The sequence below is a fragment of the Kogia breviceps genome, chromosome 16 (assembly GCF_026419965.1).
Source record: "Kogia breviceps isolate mKogBre1 chromosome 16, mKogBre1 haplotype 1, whole genome shotgun sequence".
Taxonomy (NCBI): Eukaryota; Metazoa; Chordata; class Mammalia; order Artiodactyla; family Physeteridae; genus Kogia; species Kogia breviceps.
The window spans coordinates 9,686,411-9,710,523 of NC_081325.1; the positions used below are offsets into that span (position 1 = coordinate 9,686,411).

The window sequence follows — 24,113 nt, forward strand, 5'->3', positions numbered from 1 at the left end:
TGTTTTGTGAGTTTTGTGTTTCTTCTGGAAAGGAAGAGGTGGGGGGGGGGAGTACACCATTGAAAAGCAAATTTCGAGAGCTTCCTTGCTTGTCTGTAAGATAGCATTTAATTGAGCATCTGTCCTCCCAAGGCTGTGCTGACATCCTCATTCAGCCTAGTGTAAGAGAGCATTTTGAGATGAATTCTTAATCATGTAGAATAAATTCTTTTAAGAGCAGAGGCCAAGGGGAAGTATGCTTCCAGGCCTTAATGATTACCTTATTTGTCCATGACAAGAGCTCTCTCCTGGAGGTTACTTTTTCTCCCAGAATATTCTAGAATGTGAGTTACATGGTTGAGTCAGAAGAACATAGTAAATCAAATCTCATCTCCTGCACATTAGTGAGTGTCACAGCAGGGCCAGGACAGAGTCGCCTCATTACATAGATTAAACTGCTGAGAGACTCCACCCAGCAGCCACGGAAGGAATCAAGTGTCACCTCAGAAATGGACAACAGGCCAGGATGCTCTCGATCTTAGAAGCAGCAAATCTGTGCGATAAAAAGATTAAAAATGACAACAAATTAGGATGGATCACCTTTCTTAAACTCAGTCAAACCTTTATTTAAAAAAAAAAAAAAAAAAAAAAAAGGAGAAATTGTTTCAGTCTCTCAAGGAATGAGACATCATCTTCTGCTCCAAAAACAGTCAGGGTTAGGTTTGTGTTTAGCTGGTGACATATTAAAGAACCAGTCTGTGAATTAGCATTTTCCTTTTCTTCCCAGTAAAATAATTGTTTGAGCTGTAACTTTTTGTTCAAATTATTGTGTTGTAACCTAAGCAATGTGATTTTGTTTAGCCTTATACAAGTGCCATGACGGTCAGTGTGGCTCAATTCCTGTTTAAACTTTCCTACGCTACCATCATATATTAATCCAAAATTCCAAAATCACGTACCTCAAAATAATCAACATGCGGGTGCTTTATTTAAAACAGAGTTTCCTCTTCCTAATGCTTAAGATCATATTTATGCTTATGGTAAAATTGCTTGAAAAACAGACTTGTGTAACTGCCCCAAACGAATCTCTATTATAATTATTTACTGCATATATATAAATATGACTTTAATTTTGATATCGATATAAAATCAGTCAGTTTAGTTGTAACCTTCTCGTGACTATTCCCCATCTTGGCTCTCCTTCTCGATTGGACAGTCCCCTGGCTGTTTACTCTCCTTTTCTCCCTCCATCCCCAAGTCTTAGCCTACATCGCTTCTCTCGTTGAGCCATCTTCCTGGTAGCCCACCGGCACGTGTACCCATGGGAATTAGGTGACATATGCATCCCTTCTCTATGGAATTCAGAGTACTTAGTGCGAGGGTCCTCCTGGTGTGAAGGAAACTGCACACAGTATTGCATGTTGAGCTATGTTGCAAGCATGTGAGGGCAGGGATTTATTTTATACTTCTCTGGGTTCCCATTTTTAATAAATAGGTCTTAATGGTTTAAATTATTATATCTTCTTACTTTCTGAACTCCTCTTTTTTTTTTTTGCGGTATGCTGGCCTCTCACTGTTGTGGCCTCTCCCGTTGCGGAGCACAGGCTCCGAACGCGCAGGCGCAGCGGCCACGGCTCACGGGCCCAGCCGCTCCGCGGCACGTGGGATCTTCCCGGACCGGGGCACGAACCCGCGTCCCCTGCGTCGGCAGGCGGACTCTCAACCACTGCGCCACCAGGGAAGCCCCTGAACTCCTCTTTTGAATGAATTTTTTCATTCCTCTTAAGTGGACGGTAATGGCTTGTTCAATGCTGTAGTTGATGGTAAAAATTTCCTCTTTATATATGTCTGCCTTTCTTCTCTTTTCCCAAATCCACCCAATGCCACTCACTGCAGGAAGAACACAGAGATCAAATGGGGCCTGCTAAAAATACCCACGATGCAGAAACATAGCTGACTGCAGAAAGCCCGGTCATGGCATGCAAAGATAAAAAAGGAAAAACTAAAAAAGAAAAAAAAAAGGAATTTGACCTCAATGTTGGGAACTTTGTCTTTACATTTCTTAAGGAGCCTAGAACTAGTGATTCTCAACCTATTAGGTCCACTCCCCCTTTTATCACAAATATTTTGTCACACCTCCTTTATTATCCTGAAATGAAATTGAAAGATAATACAACTCACCTATCCATATAATTTCTTTTAAAAAATCTGTATTTAAATATACATATCTGTATCTCATATCCGTAGTATAAAAAGAGAAAGGCAAGGAAAGTAACTCATGATAAACTACCCTGATTGTCAACACATTCCGTCCTCTGACGCTGTCACATGGGGAGATATGCTGAAATAGTCAGATGCCCACACCTGTCCCAGAGCCACCGAGAGTGCACAGCCCTGCACGCAGCCTGACCCAGGCATGGCGTTACCTTGGGTGTTACGATTTTCCAAATTGATGACCAATTCTCGTTGAAGCTCCAGCACAATAAAGTCCAGTCTCTCCTCCACTTACGTTAAGTAGTTGCATTCCTTGAAAATTTAGAAGATGTTTAACTTGTGCGAAAGCACTTTGTTCACATGTACAACAGTTAGCTTCCAGACTTAGATCATTATAAGTGAGTTTTTCATGTACAAGGATGTCAGGGGGGACGTTTGGATGTCCGTGGGACGGGAGAAACTTCTTTGTGGGCAGGAAAGCTCCAGGCATTGCAGGACCTTGAGCGGTTCTGCCCCCGCCCACGTGATGTCAGCACCCCCCCCCCCCATCGCTGGTATGACCACAAACATCTCCACACATTTTGAAACCCCCCCCCCCAAAGCGTGGTTTCACACCCTTTAAGAACCACTGCTATTGAACATTAAGGATGCCTGGTAATAAATTTGATTCTATTTTATTAAAGAGTGTAATTGTTATAGAAACTGACGGTATAGCCACCATTGTATTGAATGATCACCATTTGTCTTGCTACTAGACTGTAAGCCTAGGGAGGGTTAAGACCATATCTTACTGTATGCAGAGTGTCCAGCAGGGTCTCAGGCAATTAACTGGTGCTCAGGAGCTACCCGTTCAAAACATAAAGACATGAACATCTGCCCTATTTTCAAAGGAACTGATAGCACTTGCCTAAGTAATACATGCCGCATTTATCAGACTTCATTGTTAAGATATTACTCTTAAGCTATTAAATGCTAGATTGTGCAAACCTAGAAAATAGTCAGTGATCTGTGCCTAGCTGGAGAAGGTTATCTTTCCTTCTGTGTTGAATTTTTTAAACAGTAACGTGTAAGAAAAAAGATGCTAGCAACCACAGACCCTGCGGTGTTTTCCCTTAAGAAGATACTATTCCCTCGTTATAAAACAATTAAGAGCTTTTTGAATACAATAGGGCAGAGAAAAACAACAAAGATAGTCTATCTGCAAGGACATTATTATCCATTTGGAGAGATGGGCTACACATCTAGAAGCATTAAAGCTAATAAGCAAGTGCCCTGAGGAATAGGGAGGTCATTCAATACGGTGAGAGACTAGGAAGAGATGATGATTCCTCCCTGGCACGGGAGGGCTTGAACACCAACGTAAGTGATGGAGAGAATTTGGACTGGTAAACGGGACCACGTCCTAGGCGAAGGGAGGTGAGCGTAACAAAGGTTTGGAGGTGGCAACGCACGTGATAGGTTGGAAGAGAGGCATCAGGCGCGGGGCCGGGTGACAGTAGGGAGAAGACAGTGGCGGTGGTAATGCCGCGTAGAAGGAGAAAGAAGTTTGCCTGATGGGGAAAAACGTAGAGAAAGTTGTTTGGCACAGTGGGGACCAGAACTGATTATATACTTTTGACCAGAATTACTTTAAAAGACCTGAGGTTAACTGTAAGTTCCATTAAAAAAAAATATTCTTAGAGATTTGTTTTCTCATCTTACTTCTTTGTGTCATTGAAAAAACAAGGTTCATGGTCTGATTTTGGACTGGATGCTTAGTAATCACGTTAAGCAAGCTGAAAACAAGAATTAGAAAAGAGAGAGTGTTATCTTTTGTTTTTATTTTATTTTATTATTATTTTAGATTATTATTTTTTTATTACCTTCATTCAGATAACTAATGTTAGAATAGCTGAGCACACAAAGTTAAAGGAAGGCTGTGTTCCGAGCTATGCTTGGGTTTGGGATCAGAAATCACTTGCAGCTGTGCCACCTTAGGCAATAACTTAACACTGATGAACCTCAGTTTTCCCATCTTTAAAATGAGGGTGATACCTGGTTCATAAACACGCACAGGTCTTTGGATTAAGTGCAATAACCTGTCAATTAGCCCATTATGTGGCACATAGAAGACACTTAATAAATGTTAGGTCTCTTATTAGGTTAAAATAAGATATTTAACCCCTTTCAGGTTAGGTGAAATCTGTGTTCAGTCATGGAACAAGCAAAGCTTATAAAAATTACATCTCATCAGCTAAGCAAGTGTTCATTATCTGGGTGACCTTGGATTCTCTGAGCTTCAGTTTTCTCATCTTTAAGATAGGGATAATATACCAAGCTCAGAGGGTTATTATGAGAATTAAGTGAGGTGATGCATGAAAAATGCTTAACATAGTCACGGGCACAAAGCAATCTCTTCATAAATGTTATCATTGGTCCCGTTATGTTATTAGTATCACGGTGATGCCTACTACATGCTACGTACATGTCCCGTCTCTATCTTTATTACAGTCCTGAGTGGTGTGTGTTTTTTAAATTTCATCTTTACTGAGGTGTAACTGACATATAAAATTGTAAGATATTTAGATTTCACTTTCTGGTGATTTGATATACATACACACTGTGGAAATATTCCACTCACCTAGTTAATTAACGCATCCCATGGTGTGTATTATTAATGTTTCTAATTTTCTATGGGCAGGAGCTGAAGAATGGCGAAATTAAATGGCCTGCTCAGGGTCACCAGTTGGTTAACTGGCGAAGTTGGGCTTGACCACAGATCTTCCAATTCCAAGTCTGGAGTGTCTTCCTTCATGCCTGTGCTGCCTCGAGCCTTTGTAATGTGCCAGGATAAGCCTTTCCTCCAAAGCCCACTGAGAAAATGATTCATAGGACAGTTTGGAAACCACTGGACAGAATACCAAATGTTTCTTGAGACCCCAGAGCCTCAAGTGACGTTTTGTATATAGTACCAGTCCTGCCTAGTACAAGCCCTGCTTTTCCAATGATGTAGATAAAGATGGAACAGATAACCCGTTCTTGGCAACTCCTCTTTGTCAGTGCATGTCTCCCAGTGCCTTCACGCTGGCGTCATGGGCTGTGGGAGTTGGGTGGGAAATTTGACTGGGAATCATTCAACACCGTTTACCTTGCAGTACTGGGCACTGCTCCCTGGGGTTGTAAACACGTTTGACTCATCACCATCTATGTCATAGCGGAGTTTTTTAAGCTGGTGGCCCATCAGTGTTGATCATTTCTTTGGTTCCATTTAGAGTGGTGATATTCCTTATGAAAATAAATATTCTGGAGGTACAGCTAGAAAATAAACAAACACGCAAGTGTTTGTTTATACAGACCTCGACATACGGTGGGTTGCAGAAGTTGCCATCTTGGCTGCATATGTAGTGCTGCTCTGGGCACGTGGCAGAATTTCAGCAAATTGGAAATTAAGTTTCTGGGAGCCAACACGTGTTAAACATCTGCCAAAGTGAATTATGGAACAAAACTTTTCTTTATCGAAAATGTTAGTGCTTTTCGAGGACCTGAACATTGTAATGCTCAGTATTTCCGAGCTGTGTGAATGGGCCTGAAATCGTGACATTGGGACTGAGCATCTTCCACGGGACGGAAGAAGGAGGGTGGCCTGTCCCCCTTACTTTTTGTATTCACGGACAGACCTACTTTTCAAAATCTCTGTAAGGTCATCTGGTGATTATTTGTTAACTGAATGGCCGTGGTTGAAAGTATACAGGCTCATCTGCTAGAGCAGAGTCTGTGCCAGAAGAATCTTTGGAACAATAGCAGCAAAATTCATGAGATTCTTGTGAGTTTCACTATGTTCTTTGAATGCTGGCTTCTTGAAAGATCTATGGGCAGCCACAGGCACAGCAAGAATTAGGCACAGCCAGAATTCACCATCTGCCACTATTCTTGGGCGTATAAGAAGAAGATGATTGTTAATATTATTAGTTATTCATCATGAGACATTTAATAAGACACCACAGTCTTCTGCTGTTGGAGCTCATGCATTAAATAAAACAGACATAAGAAACAGAAATGTCTATCTTCCTCAAAAAAAAAAAAAAACAAACATGAAAAGAGCTGAATTTAAGCAAATAGTATATAGTAAACTATACTTAAATTTTTTTTTCTCTGTGTTAGGAGATAATACATTCAGGCTGAAGAAATGCAAAATATAAGTGTGTGGGCCTGAAACTTTGACTAAAATCCACACATGAAGACCGCTGTTTAAATGTGGACCTTTACCTGTATATTTCATTCATCAGTAGTAGAATCAGTTTAATAAAATTGCAACTTTGAAAAAGGACCCTGAAGTAGCCTAACCCTGTGCCCTCTGACAGAAACTTCTCAATAATATCCTCCTAGACAGCATGTTTGGCTTCTGTTCACATACCTCCAGTGACAGGAGACTCATTATCTCCAGAGGAAATTCATTCACTCAGCATATTTACTGAGCACTTACTAAGTAACTGTCTTTGTGGAGCTTATCTCTAGCCAGAGGAGTCAGCCGTAAATGATCAATTCAGTACTTAAGTAAATTATATGTTAGGGTGTTCATTAATTCCATTTTCAGATGTCTCTTTTTGCCAGAAAGTTTTCCCTTATCGTTCCTTTCCTATAATGATTGTTTAGGTATTTGAAGAAAGTGTTCATTGCCCTCTTGATTCGCCTCATTTTCAAATTATACACTCTTAGTTGGTTTAGCAGCTACTTAATACCTACCAGTTTGCTACAGCAGTCATAACAAAGGACCACAGACTAGGTGGGGTAAACAACAGAAGTGGGCTCAGAGTTCTGGAGGCTGGAAGTCCAAGATCAAGATGTTGTCAGGGTTGGTTTCTTTAAGGCCTCTCTTCTTGGCTTGCAGATGGCCATCTTCTCCCTGTGTCTTCACGTGATCTTTTCTCTGTGTATGTCTGTGTCCTAATCTCTTCTTATCAGGACACCAGTCAGATTGGATTAGGACACTAGTGACCTCATTTTAACCTAATTACCTCTTTGAAGACCCTGCTCCAACTACAGCCACATTCTGTAGTCCTGGGGGTTAGGACTTCACCATATGAATTTAATGGGGGACACAATTCAGCTCATAACATATATTCTTAAACTGGAACACCCACAAGCAGGCAGAGGACTCCACAGAAGGAATCAGGCAGGATGGTCCCATCCCATGTGCTAGACAGACATCTAGATTACCCTCGAAAGCCCCAGCATATGGACTGACATTGAACTTGCAGTCAACAAGAAGTGCCAAGTCTTTAAATCAGGGGTCCCCAACCCACGGTACCGGTCCGTGGCCTGTGAGGAACCGGGCCGCACAGCAGGAGGTGAGCAGCGGGCCAGCTCACGAAGCTTCATGTGTATTTACAGCCGCTCCCCATGGCTTGCACTCAACGTTCGATTCTCACAGGAGCGCGAACCCTACTGTGAACTGCGCGTGCGAGGGATCGAGGCTGCGTGCTCCTTACGGGAATCTAATGCCTGATGAAGAGGCGGAGCTGAGGCAGGAAGCTAGTGCTGGGCAGCGGCTGCAGGTACAGATTATCGTTAGCGGAGAGGTCTGACCGCACAGAGACCATCGTAAGCAATTGCTTGCAGACTCATGTCAAACCCTATCAGTGAGCGGCGAGTGAGAACAAGCTCAGGGCTGCTCTCATTGTGCGTCATGGTGAGTTGTATAATTATCTCATTATATATTACAATGTAATAATAATAGAGTGCACAATAAATGTAATGTGCTCGAACCATCTTGAAACCGTCCCCCTCCTTCCCCCCACCCCCGTCTGTGGAAAAATTGTCTTCCGCAAAACCGGTCCCTGGTGCCAAAAAGGTTGGGGGGGGGGGCTTCCCTGGTGGCACAGTGGTTAGAATCCACCTGCCAATGCAGGGCACACGGGTTTGAGCCCTGGGAAGACCCCACATTCCTCAGAGCAACTCAGCCCGTGCGCCACAACTACTGAGCCTGCTCTCTAGAGCCCACGTGCCACAGCTACTGAAGCCTGCGTGCCTAGAGCCCGTGCTCCACAGCAAGAGAAGCCACCGCAACGAGAAGCCCGCGCACCGCGACGAAGAGTAGCCCCCGCTCACCGCAACTAGGGAAAGCCCACACGCAGCGACGAAGACCCAATGCAGCCAAAAATAAAGTAAATAAATAAATAAATTTATTTTTAAAAAATAGGTTGGGGACTGCTGCTTTAAATGACTCGGGGTTTTTTTTGTTTTGTTTTTTTACATCTTTATTGGAGTATAATTGCTTTACAATGGTGTGTTAGTTTCTGCTGTATAACAAAGTGAATCAGCTACACGTACACATATATCCCCATATCCCCTCCCTCCTTATCCCACCCCTCTAGGTGGTCACAGAGCACCGAGCTGATCTCCCTGTGCTACGTGGCAGCTTCCCACTTGCTATCAGTTTTACGTTTGGCGGTGTATAATTAAATGACTTGGTTTTAAGTCACATCTTCTTCCCTCCTTTGCACAGCTATTCATTCAGTGAACCTGTCCTGAGCACCCGCTGCTTTGGAGGTACTGCACACACTGTCTATGCGGCAGGGCAACAGGCAATGTCCCTGCCTTCTTTGGAGCTTAAATTATGTCCGTGAAGGCTTTCAATAAACAAGTGAACAAACAGATATGTATTACAAATTGATACGTGCTATGAAGCGAATGAACGTATAAGAGAGGCACCCTACTTCTGATAGTTTTTTTGGGGGGGTGGCCAAAGTACAGAGCTTGAAATAAAATATTATATTTTAGGATTGGCCCATATTTCATCCTGTCCCAGTCATTTACAGGAGAGATCCTGGCTGTCATTTATTGTATACAGTGCCTCCCCCCTGTCTCCCAGATCAGAACAATACCGTGTAAAATGTCATAGAACTAACAATAATATCCATTCGCTATACATAACTAAAGGTCTAGCCATCATATATAAAGTGGGACTCTAATTAGAAATATTAACAAGAATCACGCTGCCCACTGCTAAGTTTTCTGTATCACTAGCCTGAGCCTTGAATGTCCCTCTGGTTGTGCCACGTTTATCCCCAAAGGCCTTTGAAGTTGTCTGTTTGATGATTCTTAAAAGGTCAAGTCCATTTAAAGTGTTTCACTCATAATGTGGGGAAATGAAAGTTGTTTTCAATTTGAACAGAAAGAACACCATTTTGCAAAACAGAATGCCCATGTTTCTGGTATCGAGGCTCAAAGGTGATGTCCATGAGCTTCTTTCTAATGGACCTGACCTGCCCATGCGGGGCTACTCTAGAAATCTGGGTCCAAGGCAATGTGGGTTCAAGGCTAGCCCTCACCCAGACCAGCTCCATGGTGCCCTCTCTCTTCTTACCTTGGGCATGCTTGGCATTTAAAAAAAAAATCTATTTACTTATTTTATTTATTTTTGGCTGCGTTGGGTCTTCCTTGCTGCGTGCGTGCTTTCTCTAGTTGCTGTGAGCAGGGGCTACTCTTCGTTGCGGTGCACCGGCTTCTCATTGCGGTGGCTTCTCTTGTTGTGGAGCACGGGCTCTAGGCACACGGGCCTCAGTAGTTGTGGCACGCGGGCTCAGGAGTTGTGGCTCGCGGGCTCTAGAGCGCAGACTCAGGAGTTGTGGCCCGCGGGCTTCGTTGCTCCGCGGGGTGTGGGAACTTCCCGGAACAGGGCTCAAACCCGAGTCCCCCGCATTGGCAGGCGGATTCTTAACCACTGAGCCACCAGGGAAGCCCATCCTTGGCATTTTAACACCCAGGCCGCACTTGCTGCTCTGGTTCACCCTGGTTTCCCCCACAGACACAGCCTCTGTCTTTGTCCTCAGCCAGCACACCCAACATTTGGGTAAAAGGTACCCGAGATTGCTCAGATGTCAGTCCCCTGAACTGACTCTCTTTCTGGTCGGGGTAGGGAGAGTGCAATCAAATTCAGAGGATTGGGGACTGAGCAGTTCATCCAACAGGTACGTCAGCCTAGATCGTCACCGGGCTACCGACCCCAAGGTGAGGTTGCCTCCACATCTGTGGCAGCATCCTGAGAGCAGTAGAGAAAATGAAATTCCTTCATACACAGTCAAACCTCAACTTTAATTTAGCCTGGACTACGGCTTGTCAAGCTTCCTGAGCAGAGAGGTACTGTGGTAAGCATTTGTTCACGTAGGTATTATTTGACATTAGTTTGCTTATTGAATTGGCACATTATAATCCACGATATACATAGAGTGAGTTAAATTGCAACAAAATTCATTCATTCAGTATTCCTTGAGCGCCTATCTTGTCCCTGTATTCTTTTGAGTTACTAGGATTACAGCCGGGAATCAAACAGGCATAACCCCTGCCCTCACAGATCTTATATTCTAGTGAGGATGGGAGACAGACCATGAATGTGGACATATATATTCTTTAGAAAGTGAAACATGCTTTGAATAAAATAAAGGAAGGAAAGGAGGATACAATGACAGGGGAATGAAATCTTACCTTATAGATAGTGGTGGTCAGGGCAGATTTTGCTGATAGGCAGAGACTTGAAGAAAGAGAAGCAGTAAGGCATGTGGACATCTGGATAGAGAGAGTTCAGGTAGAGGAAAGAGCAAGTGCAAAGGCCCTGGGCTTGACCTGTTTGAGAAGCAGCAAGGAGGCCACTGTGGCCGGAGTGGTCCTGGTGCTTCTTTATTGCTGGTGTTTCAGAAAGTGTAACAGAAAATTAGATCAATTCTTCACTAGACTTGCTCTGTTTTGTTACTGCTGTCGTTCTTGTTGCTAACTAAAAGTATGTGAGAAGAGGGTATTTTAGTTCTACTAAGTCTATGCTATTAACTGACTGAGTAGGTAATCCCAGGCAGGTGTGTGTGTGGGTACAGAAACGTATGTCTGTATATCTACATAGGTACAAATTTAATGAAATTAGGAGAGCAGTTGAGACATACATTTTTATGTTTAAACGTGAGAGTGAGACTCATCTACCTGATTAAAAAAAAAAGCCCTCTGTAGCCTGGGATGCAGTCTGCTCTTAGCAATCACTCCTGCCAGTGCTATCCTTTTCATCCTCCAAATAAAGCACAGGAGTTGGGTAAGAGCCAAAGTAGTTAGAAACGTAACTAAGAGCTCTGATTCTTGGCAGGATTCCGCACACCTGTGTTAAAGTACCACAGGCGCAATCCCATTGGTGCAGACAATTTTATAAGCAAAACCTGAGCGGGGGGAGGTTACTTCCGGAGGCCAGTCTTCTTTTCACGCACGCGCAGTCGGCCTTCCCTGACCTCCTGCTGGCCCGCTTTTTGGGTACTACGCGTCCTGAGAAATGTTGGGAATTTGTTTTTCGGTTACAAAGATAACAGTTCTTGGGCTTCCAAGTGTTTCCATGTGTCGGATTCTGAGGGGTGACCTGTGTTGGCAGCCGAGGACATGCAGGTGATGCTGTGCTGGGGAGCCTAGCTCAGCTCGTCTAGCGGGAGTGGTTCTGACAGCCCAACGGGGCCGTGGCTGTGACCTCAGAGGACGCCAGAACGCTTCAGGTACCGGAAGAGCAAATGAATAAAACTTTACCTGCTTCAGAATTAGACTCTGAAATGCACCAATGTAGCTTCACTTGGTCCTGAGAGCAAAGTTTGCAAATTTAAGAACAGCGTTTGGACTCGTTCTTTGGCCATAACCAATATTTAAATATTTAATATTTAATTAAATATTTTAATGCTTCAGTGTCTCCATTGGTGAAATTCAGTGATGTAGTGGACCTTCACGTGATGTGAAGGTACGCTAATTAATTGGTATCTTCTCAGGAAAAAAAAGTCACGGTGAGCTGTGGTGGTCCTTCTTGGTTGGAGCTGCTTCTCTCTGAATGACCGGCTGGGTAAGTGTGTCCCAGTAAAATTAAGTCTTGTCCTTGACAGGTGTTTCCAGAGCATTATAAGATTTCATGGATCACATCCTGTATCAGCCTGGTTGTTTCTAAGGGCTGAACAAATGGCATTTAAAGAAATTTTGTGGTAATGGCAGAATATATCAGAATTAATCTCTAGAATTACATCTCTCTGCTTGGATATTTTAGTAAAAAACAGGCATGTGATTTTTAGTCTTTGGTTTGTATGAAACAATTAATTGTTCTCCGTTTTATTGTGTCGGTGGATTTTTACAGAAAACCTCTTGAAAGATGTACAACCGAAGAGTGCATTTTGTATATTTAATGTATTGAGAGGGATGTTATCATAGCCGTTGCTTGTGGGCTCACCCACAAAAATAAACTTCAGGCGTTTTATAGAATCTGTGATGTTCCAGGCACCATGCTAGAGGCTGGTAATTCAGAGATGAGGGGTACGGTCTTCCACTTCTTCGAAGGAGCTCTCGGTTTAGTGGGAGGCAGACAAATAAACTAGTAACCTCAAGACTGTGTAACAAGTGCAACTGCAGCCCAGTGAGGAGCATGGGGGAGGGTTAGAGTTGAGAAAGAGGGAAAGAGGAGACTCTACAGTACAGAGCACAGCCGTATGGTGAAGTGATGTCTGGGGGAGCTGCGGACAGTTCCCTTTGGCTGAAGCACAGGGTTGCCTGAAGTTAGAGAAGTAGAAAAGGGTCTAGGCTGACAACCAAAGGCTGAGCTTTATCCCCAAAGTGATAGAGGATCATTGAACAATCTGCAGCTGTAGGCAGGGCTGCAAGACCAATGAGCAGACTGTTGCATTGAGCCCAGCAAGGAATCATCAGGACCTGAGTTAAGACAATGGTGGCGGGAATGAAGATGAGAAGACGGATACAAGAAATATTTAAGAGGGAGAACTGACAGGGCTTGCTGAGTCTTTGGATGTGAGGGATGAGAAAGAACGGAGTTTCCTTGGCTTTCTAACTTGAGTGACTTAGTAAATGGCGGTGCCATTCAGGCAGTAAAGGAAGACAGTGGAAACTGGGAAGGGAGGTGGTGAGTTCAGATTTAAAGATGTTGAATTTCAGGCACTTGCATGGTATCCAGGTGGAGACAGACAACAAAATGTAAAAAGGTACACATAGACGGAGACCTCAGCGGAAGGTCAGAAGTGTAGAAATAACTCAGGAAATGTAAATTGGAGAGCAAAAGAGATTAGGAAGGGTATTCAGAAAGGGTGTGTGTGTTTAAGAAACTCGGCTGTAAGGAGGAGAAGGTGGTGCGTTGTTTCATCAGGTGCTGCTGAATCCATAAAATGGACTTTTCCAGCCTAACTGGCCACATGCGTCAAGGCCTTCTCTATCATCATCAAAGCAGCAGGCTCCTGGCAGCACTGTTTTAGAGGATAAGGGCTGAAATTTTTACGTTAAAAGTCAATCAAGGTCAGACAACTGTCTGGGACTTTCTAACAACACCTCCTGCTATTCCTGAGTAGAAAATGAGTTTCAAAATCTCATTAGAGATATTCTGGTCTTGATGCTTTGAATAGGATGGGGGTGGGATAGCTCCACTGAGAAATCTCTCCTTATCATGTCAGAAGGAACACCTGGCCTCCTACCTTAACAGGCACTTTGTGGTTTGTAAAAGAGCACTGGATTTCAGTCCATCCGGTTCTTCCACCGCTGGAGAACTGGGGTGAGTCCCTTCCAGCTTAGGCTTGGGTTTTCCCTCATATAATAAGTGGATTTGACTAGATGACTTACAAGACCCACTCCTCCAGGTTCACCAGACTTTGATTCTGTCGTCAGAGTTTCTTTTCGCTTTCCCTCCCCCATGCCTCCCGTGCTTTGCTTCTTCTACATGCACGGTTTCTGTAGTTTCCGGTTTACAATACACTGCTAGGAAAGAGCCCCATCTACAACTGACACGGTTGGAAATGAGAAATCAAACGCCAAGCAAATTGAGACTGCTTTCTTCCAGCTTGCTTTCTCCTTGGCTTTTCGCCTCTTTGGGCTGCCAGCTTCCTCCTCCTCTTGGCCAAAATGGGAGCTTGTTCAAACAGATATCGGGGAGCCTGAAAAATTACGGACAGCTTCTCCATGGGGGAGATTCAAGGCCTGGAGCCTCCAGGGTAAAGTCACTACTGTGCTTTGACCCCTTGCCATTGGTTGGAATATTGGGTCATTCCTTCATTTGCCCCAGTGGCTGCTCATTCAGTGATTACCAGGGCCTCCTGTGGGCTGTTTACTGGGCTCACCTGGGGTCCCTGGGTGCCGGCCTGAAAAGGTGAACACAATGAACATGGAATCTGCCCCAGTGGAGTCGATGGTCCAAAGAGGGAGGAAAGAATATTGGGAAAAGTTACACAATTAAAGCATAACTACACATTGTGATAAGGGCTATTAAAAAAAAAAAAAAAAAAAAAAGTAAAAGTAGCAATGAGGAACTTTAAGAGTAGGTCTGGATTTAGACCAGGATGTCAAGGGAAGGCTTCTCTGAAGAAAGGCTTAGACAGATACGAAGACAAACAGGATTTAGGCAAACAAAGAGAACAGAGAGAGCATGTAGGCAGTGGAGCAACGCTGCTTAGACCCTGAGGTGGCCGGAGACTGGGGGGAGGGAGAGAAGGGGCGACGGGAGACACAGGTGTGGCCAACTGGGCGAGAGCTGCAAAACCAGGAAAGCTGGAGAAGAAGAGTGGAGGTCAGGGCAGCAGATGCCGCTGAGATGCCGTTTCAGTTAAAGACTGAGCAACGTCTGGAGGCTACTGGTTACCTCAGCGGGAGCGTGGCCACAGGAGACTGAAGAGGAAATGGGGGGACAGGTGTAAAAGCAGCCGCGCTAAGCTGTGATGGGGAAGGCTGGGAGAGAAGGTAGAAATTGGAAGGAAATGTGGAATAAAAGGGAGGGTTTTGTATTGTCTGTTGCTTTTCAGACGAGAGGTTTATTCAGCGTTTTAATAAAGACAGGAGAGATCTCATAGAAAGAGAAAGGTTAAGATCCAAGAGACGGAAGGAGTGAGGTCCCAGCAGGGCGGCAGAGGTGGGTCAGAAGCGGCGCTTCCTCCATCCTAATGGGAGACACGGGACGGTGGTTTGGGGGATTTGGTGGCAGAAAAACGGGAGCCTTCGCATCCGATGCCACCTGTGAGGCAAAGTCATCTCTGCGAATGGGGTGGCAGGAGGGGACAATGCAAGAGACGACAGCTGCAGAGGAGGGAGCCCTGCTTTCCCCACGACTCCTGGCGGGGCAGCCTGGTCCCCCCTGCTACCTGCTGACACGGCTCTTTTCTCCTCACCATCCGTCCCACTGATCCTGTCCGCGTTCTGAGAAGTGTGTAAAGAAGGTGTTTTGAGTTTGTTTCCTGTGGTTTTCCAATGCCAAATGACACCCCTTTATGTAATTTCCTCATGAATCCAGAATATTCTGCCATGGGAGCAGTGCACTTTGCTCTGGTCATTTTTCGTCCCTGTTTTATTTCTAATTACTTTCACGATCCTCCCCCCTCCATGTTCTTGCTTTTACCCTTTTAAGTTGCTCATACCCTTTGGCCTTGTAATCTGAAAAGCACATGATTTTGTGTCTGTCTTTTCTGGCTGTTTTTTGTAACTTCATCTTACAGTTCAGTCTGCCTTCCATCCCATTTTTATAGAACACATTATGAAGTTGGAATCTTTCATGCAAGCCCACTTGCAAAAATATCCAAATACTTTGCCTTGTGTATTTTTTGGCCTTTCTCTCCCCCAACACCCCCTCTCTCTTATGATTAGGAACTTTCAGGCAACCTTTGTGGCAATAACTAGAATGTCTGCTAGATCTTTCCTTTCCTTCTCTCTTCCCATTCCTCTTAGCCACCTGGCCCTCGCCAGGCCCTGCTGCTTTCACCTCTGGGCTTTGTACTTGGTACTTTGTCCTGTGCTTGCACTCTCCAGATCCCTGTCTCTTTGCTCCAAACACCCAGAGTCTGTTTTTCTTCTGGATGACAGATCTGAAGCAGGGGAGCCCCCTTGGAGGTATGAGTCCTCTTGTTTGGGGTTCAGAAGTCCATACCAAGTAGCTTTAGAAATAATGAAGGATGAGGAAGGGAGCTAACGCTTGGTGAGCACTTACTGCTAGCTGCATTCCTTATGCTGTACGAACCCGTATGGTAATCCTGCTGTAGGGAGTGTGGGTCCCAGTTTATAGACAGATAAACAAATCCCAGAGACGTTCGTGACTTCTTGAGAAATATTTCAGGGCCAGGACTGGAAACTGTCCTTCTTCCGTGCCTAAAGCTCGAGGGGACTGGAGGTTATCACTGTGCATCCTCTGGACACTTACGAAGGAGAGGCCCGGTGAAGGACCTTGACTTGCTTCAGACACTGCAGGCCCTCTGATGTGAGGGTGGCTTGCCTGGCAGTCAGGAGTCTTTAGCCCTCGAGTCCAGGCAGGAACGTCCTTCACCACTAGGTGGAGATGTAGCAGCACCGCAAGTGGTCCCCGTGCAAATGGAAAAGTAGACCTGGGGACAAGCCTTCTAGGGCTAGGGCATTCAAACTGTTTTTTTTCCTCTTTAAATAATTTCCTGACATAAAACATTAACGATTTTGAAGTGACAATTCAGTGGCATTTAGTACATTCACAGTGGTGTGCAACCACTGCCTCTATCTATGGCTCCAAAGTAAAACCCCGTAACCATTAAGCAGATTCTCCCCAGTTCCCCCCTCTCTCTACCCTTGGCAACAGCCAATCTGCATTCTGTCTTTATGGATTTACATATTCTGGGCGTTTTTAATAAATAGAATCATACGATATGTGACCTTTTGTGCCTGGCATCGTTCTCTTAGCATAATGTTCTCAAGGCTTATCCATGTAGCATGTGTCAGTACTGCATTCCTTTTTATGGCTGAATAATATTCCATTACATGGGTATACGACCATTTGTTTATTCATTCATCCATTGATGGACATTTGGGCTGTTTCCCCCTCTTGGCAATTGTGAATAGTGCTTCTGTGAACGTGGGTGTACTTCTATTTGGTCGAGTCCCTGTTTTCAATTCTTTGGGGGTATATACCAAGAATGGCATTGTGGGGTCATTTGGTAAGTCTACGTTTAACTTTCTGAGGAACTCCTAAACTTTTCTACAGCAGCTGAACCATTTTGCATTCTCGCCAGCAGTGTATAAGTTTTTTTAAACTTTTTTGACCAAGACGCACGATGAGAAATATATTTTACATTGCAACCCAGCATTCACAAGTGTGTATGTGTTTATATAACATATGTATATATCGTACATATTTATATATCACATATATATGAAAACAGAAGTTTTATGCAATAGTGCTCACCCTTATTACTACTTGATACACTCTCATGTGTCCTTTCTATTCTATTTTAATAGAAAAATAGACTGGTTTTGATCCACCAAATTAGTTCCACCACTCAAAGCAAAATGAAATCTTAGCTTGTAAGATCAGAGTACTATTCTAAATGTAAGTAATAGCATATCTCCTTTCCATTTGGATAGTCAAAGAGGTTAGGCTATCATTCATCAGTTTAGCAATGTACAAGTTTGGGGGGGAGCTTATTTACCTTATGAAAATGACATTGTATATAGTATATTCTCAAACATGGACAATTTAGATCATGTACAGATATAAGTTGTACGGCATGTACTTGACAATGTGAGGATTGTAATTAGATGTTACTCTATAGTCGAGCAATGAATTTTTGGGTGGGTATCGTACCTATGGTTTCTAGGGAAAGTCCTGTGATACATGTTGTTTTCACTTATTGAATGGTTCAGTTCTTTATATATCACTTGAATATTTCATAGTAGAGTAAGGTACTGCAGCGTGCCATGGGATGACAGAGCAAGTGGTAAAAGAAGAGAAAGAAATAGAATCAAGAGAATTAGAAGAGGGACCTCCCTGGCAGTCCAGTGGTTAAGACTCTGCACTTCCAATGCAAGGGGCATGGGTTCCATCCCTGGTGGAGGAGCTAAGATCCCACGTGCTGTGTGGTGTGATCAAAAAAGTATTAGAAAAAAAAAAAAATTGGGAGAAAAGCATTAGAAGCTTCTCAAATCTGCAGTGATAATTTATGACCATCTTCGAGAGCCTGCAACTGTGAGCTTTCCCGGAAAGCGAGGCGTTTGGGAGCCGTAGAGACTAGGGGTTAGAGGAAATGCTTTTAGAAAGAATGAAGGACTGATATGAACAGGTCCACTCCTTGGGCAGATGGGAAAAAAATTACATTTTACTTCTCATTAACCTCTAACTGAAATTTTGTATTTTCTTCATTTATGAATATAGGCGAGAAACCTAGTATTAGCAGTACCTACGACTTCACTACTAATTGAAATCAGAGATAAGTTTCATCCCATTACAGTTACTTTAGGTAGATTTCAGTATTGTTTATGTTCATTATTTCATTTAAAAATTATAACGATTAGGCTTGTCTCTAGATTATGTTTAGTGCATTGTTAAAGAAATGCATACATACAATAGCATAATTTAAAATGAGTTGATTTTTTTAAATCTGGTTTTTAAAATAATTTGATAACTGTATTTCAAAATAACTGGTTCCCTCTCCTCATACGCTGCTGGTGGGAATGTAAATTGTTACAGCCACTGTGGAAAACAGTATGGAGGTTCCTTAAAAAATTTAAGATAGAGCTACCATATGATCAATCAGTTCCGCTCCTGGGTATATATTTAGAAGAAATGGAAACACTAAGTCAAAATAACTGGTTCCCTTACAATCGCACGTCTTTGGTCTCATTCACGTAAACACATTCTGAGAAGGAGCCGTTGGCTTTGCCAGTGGGGTTCATGCCTAAAATCGTTAAGAACCCCCTAGAGCTGCCCTCCCAGTAAGAGCCAGTGGCCGCCTGCAGCTCCTCGGCACGTGAACTGTCGTGGCTGGTCCAAACTGGGACGCGCTGTAAAATACACAACACATTTCAAATATTTAGTGCAAAAGAAATCCCACTCATTTATATTGACTGCACGTTGAAATGGTAATATTGGGGGTATATTGGGTTAAATCAAAGATATTCAATGGAATCTGTTTATTTTCAGTTATTACAAATGTATGGACTAGAAAATTTTTAATTGCATATGTGGACATCACTGGCCTCGTGTCAGACCTGAGCTCCCATCCTGGGTTGACCACATAACCGGCAATTGTCTTCATTGCTGTTTTTATCATTATTCCACCATGTCCTAGCTGTCACATCCCCATCGATGGCCCTTTCCTCGTCTCTAAGGGGTAGATAGAGAGCGGAAGAAGAGTATTGCTATGTTCATTCCAGATGGAGCCTTCTTCCTAATACATTTCTTACTCTCAGAAATGCCCTGCCCCCGTGTCTCACCCAGGAGTCCCGCAGAAGCCCCACAGCCATGCCCCCTTGCCTTATTCTCCTACTTGTTGTCTTAATGAACCAAAAAATTTAATTATATACATAAGAGTGACATACAAAGGTGAGGATATAAGAATTCATAGACAAAGTGAACTTTTTTTAAAGAATACGAAAAAAAAAAAAAAAAAAAAAAAGAATACGAGAAATTCCAAGGGATATTTCCCCTGGAGAGTGAAGAAGATGGAAATAAGTTTTGAGGTCGGGTGGAGTCCTAGGCAGACTACAGGTGCCACTCACTCATCCTGTCTTTATCCAGAGAGACTCAAGTGGCATTTGGATCAGACCCAAGCAAACCACCAGCAGATTCCTGGAGTTTGGAAACGGCTGCTCAAATAGCTGGACCACCCTGGCGTGTTCCTAAACTAAAAGTCCAGCAGGCTATGTTCAGTAGCTGGGAAGGTGACAGTGTGTCTCTTTAAGAGGAAAGGGCAGAGGAGGGACATCCCACCCTTTCCTTTGTCAGATCCTTAAACTGATGGAGCCCCGAGCGTCTTAACACTAGTGCCCGGGGAACCCAGAGCCCTTTCATCGACAGAATCTCCTCTGAGATCCTGGAACAACTTTCTGTAGACGGCAGATAGTAGCGTATCGCGTGCATCTTATGGATGAGAAGGGACTAGCTCAAGCACAGAAGTGCATCACTGGCCGGTGCCTGGTGGGAGAGGGGCTGACTGTGAGCTTGGGTTTCTCCACCGCTCACACCCCGGGGGTCAGGAGCGTGACCTTCCACCTCTGTTTCCCTAGGCTTCGTAGGGTGACCTCACCCACCCCAACCGCCTGCAGAGATCATTGTTCTCCCTTCTGGCTCCTAAGCATTTGGAACTGCTCTCCCCACCGGCCTGTTAAGCTGCACCCTTCCATCATTCAGCCGGTTTCTAGCAGCCGCAGCCTCCTACACAAAGCACTGCCTGTCTGGTCGAAGCAGGGTGGTGATTTCCCCACCCTTTCTGAAAACATGCCTTGCAAAAGATTTTCTCCATCCTCCAAAATATACTTGCCCCTTCACAGTTACATTTTCTACAACATTTGAACTGTGCCTGTTGGAAGAAGCATACGATGTAGGTGTTTCTCTGATTCGCTGTTGCTGGGCTCAGACCACAGTCTCCTAAAGGTAGGAGGAATCAGAGGGTCCGAACCACACGACGACCCCAAGCACAGATGGCCACCTTGAAGATTTTGAAGGTTTAGTCAGTGATGCCCAGTGAGGCAGACACTTGTTTTTAAAGCATTATTTCCGAACAAAAGGATATTCAATATGGCTTTAATTCCTTAGCTCGACTCTTCTTAATCTCAGTGGTGATGATCTGGCTTCAGCTATGGCTTATCCCTGGTTTACAGGATACGTCCAGTTGTGTAGTTCCTATACGGTTGTGTAGTTCCTATACGGTTGTGTAGTTCCTATACGGTTGTGTAGTTCCTATACGGTTGTGTAGTTCCTATACGGTTGTGTAGTTCCTATACGGTTGTCTAGTTCCTATACGGTTGTGTAGTTCCTATACGGTTGTCTAGTTCCTATACGGTTGTCTAGGTGTATAGTTCCTAAGTTTTCCTCTAACCTGAATAAAGCACTTTGACGTTGGCTCATTAATTTCCCAGTAGACAACTCCATTATTTTCATATCCATTTATCTCTTTCTAATTCCCAATTATTTTTTGGTCCTGTGTCAACTTCTCCTACTAGTCAGCCAGTGTGTGCTTTATATTGGATATCTTCACTACTAGCTTTATCAAAACATAGTTGAGAAGGTGAATCTGTTGCCAAAAAATTCAAATAATAAATGCCAAAGACTTACATAAAATAATTTACGGCCCAGTGTTCTACTTTCATCCTGCTGTGGTTCCTCCCAATAGTATGGAGACTCAAAGGCTGGCCTGCCCCAGAGATGAGGCAGTTTGGTGATAAGAAGCAGCATCCTTCGTTCAGTAGAAAAGTAACTTGTCCGGGGTCATAGTATCAAGGTCAAAATTAGGAGCACAATAGTTTCCTGATTCCCAGTCCTTCAACTTTTGTTCGTAGGTAACCATAAACATGTGATCCTACCTACAAGAAGGAAACAAATTTTAGTGTTTGTAAAATTTAACTAGTAAGTATATAAAAAAACTAATCAAAACTTCTAATTTTGTCCAGTTTCATTCAGTGCCCAGTTGATCTGACCCTTATGGCTTAGACTCTCATATTTATTTTTATGCATGAAATTAGGACCATTAGTGGGAATATTAGCTCTAGCCCTAAAAAGTACTTCATTTTTATCACTAAAGAATGGAAATAGCCTACCACGTCTCAAAAATGTTAATGTAACTATGAAAATGCTCCTTTTGGGCTTGTTAAATGATCATTTCTATGGAGAAGAACCAATATTTTCTTAGTTCTCATTTAGATGGCAAATAGTTAGGGGAAAGTGATGATTAAGATAAATAGAATTGTTTTTTACTTTAAGTATTATCTGCTTTTTTGGTAAATAATATGCAAAGCAAATGCCATTTTTTACTTCAGAAAGGACTTAATATTTTATAATCATATATTAATTGTTAGCTTTTGTAGCTAGTTATATTGGAGCTGTTTGTATCTCGGTGTAAATAATTTTTCAGGTTGCTGGTGGTATATGAAAATAGGGTAGGAAAGTAGTACCTTTGTGATAAAGCTAAGTGGAGGAAACCTTTCCACATTTTCTCTTTACACGCACGTCTGTCAGAATAGTATTAAATACTACGTGTGCCTTGCATTTACTCTGCAGAAATTGAGGTCAAATCTTTATACGTGCAAAATATATATGAACCACAGCATCTCCTGGGTTGGGCTCTAGGTTAATAATATCCAAACATGCAGGCCCTACCTTGAGAGGTTAATGGGAAGAATAAATTAGGTAAATATTGAGCTGATACTAAGCCAACCAGAACCCTGCGAACTTTACCCTGGGCACCGGAAGTTAGAAGCACTAAAATATTAAATAACGCTCTTTTTTTTTTGCACGTGCACGTTTAGGTTTTTATCTTTGCGAACTTCAGCCTTCCCCTGGTAGCCAGCAGGGGTGGGTGGCTGGGCCGGGAGGACCCTCTGTGATGAGCAGAGTTCCTCTGTCCCCCTTTCCCTAATCTGGCCCTGGAGTGAAGGGGGCATTTTGCACTGGGTATTGTGGGTTCATTGCTAGCTGTAGATCTGCTACTTAACAGTTGTCCTCTTCCTGTGTGTTCATTTAATTCTTATAAAAGAACCTGTGAGATAAGCGCTCTTTTTCAGACAAGGAAACCGAGACCACGAGGTGTTCAAGACTCTGGTCTCCTATATTGCTGCCCTTGTAATTAATATCCCTTGAATAGTTGCTCTCAAAGTCTCCATTCATTTTTCTGGAGCAGCGTCGAGGGAGAAGCCCAGTTTGCAGTTCGCCGGTTAGGAAGGTGGTGGGGTGGAGACCTGAGTTAAGGGACGCTTTAGTCCCAATTCCTTGTCCTGGTGTCTCAGTGCCAGTTGTAGAAAGGCACCCCACAGGTGCCCAGCAGACCTACGCCTTTGTTCAGTCTGTACAGGTCCTCCAGTTACAGCGCATTTACATCAAGGGCTCAGTAAAGGTGCATCCTTCTACCTGACTCTGAACTTGTGAAACACCCTGGGTGCTTATGAGGGAAGGAGGCCTTCCCCGTGAGAGCGCCAGGGGACGGACTTCGGGCTTGTCCTCTCCTCTCCTCCTGCTTAAATCTTTTAGGGCTTCCCATTGCCCTAGACCAACGTTCAGTTCCTTTGTCATGGCCAGGAGAGATGAGAGGGGAAGAAAAATGGGTTCTGCTGCTGTTTTTTAATGAAAACAGTTTTAGGAGACATGATTTTCCTTGTTAATGTCTGAATCTGTGCAGCAACAAGCTATGCTTTAATGAAGTTCTGTCACATTCAAAAAATTTAAATGTCTTTCAATTCCTTTCAAAGAATTATTTGTAGTGGATAGTAATGGAGTAGATGTTTTCAAAACTTGTGGAATCTATTTTTGTGAAGATTTGTATATGTGGGTTGGATTTTTTTTTTTTAAGGGAATGATGATTGCATTACGTGTTTACGAAATGAACGGTGTGTGCCATCACTTCCTATTTTTTTCTCTAATTTCTTAGCATAGGATAGATCAGCCCCAATTATGCATAGACCAAAATAGCAGCTTGTAATTTACGTCAATCATTTGTTCTTTAGGTTGTCTCTAAAAGGCCTCTTATTCTACTGCTTAAAGAAAAAACAAAACCCTTTCTCCACAATTGTCTCCATTGATCTCAGCTGCTGTCTTTCTAACTCAATCCAGGCGGTGCTTAATTTGACTTGGAACTGTTCTCATTAAGGAACAATATATACTAGTAGGGATGTAATATATTTGGTGCTGTTTTGGAATTTGAAAGTCCAGATCAAAAATGGATACAGGAATTTTTTTTCTGACATTAAGCAATTTTCCTTTGTTTCCTCAGGATGCTGGTAAAACATTTCTCCTCAGCCTCACACATTCTGTGCATGAATGTACATGTCACTGTGACAATAATTACATGTGTGTAGCCACGTGCAGCCATCCACAGGGAAAGGGGGCGGATTCCAGTCCTAACCCAATCAACTCACTCAGATGCTTTCAAATCATTAGATAATGGCTCTCCATGTTGGCAAGCATCCAGATGGTTTGCCTCGCTTTGTTTTCACATTTGTTTTTAATA

At 43.3% G+C, this 24,113-nt stretch overlaps 1 protein-coding gene across 8 annotated transcripts in view; it reads left to right on the top strand.

Annotated features, from left to right (window-relative positions):
• FRY (FRY microtubule binding protein) overlaps positions 1 to 24,113 on the top strand; it is a 426,981-nt gene that overhangs the window by 143,904 nt on the left and 258,964 nt on the right. The window contains exon 1 of one of the 8 annotated variants that reach the window (XM_067016678.1): positions 12,006 to 12,028. The exons of the other annotated variants lie outside the window; for them this stretch is intronic. The gene's annotated coding sequence lies outside the window, so the exon portion shown is untranslated. Of the gene's footprint in view, positions 1 to 12,005; positions 12,029 to 24,113 lie in introns of those variants that run through there. 8 annotated transcript variants of the gene reach the window in all.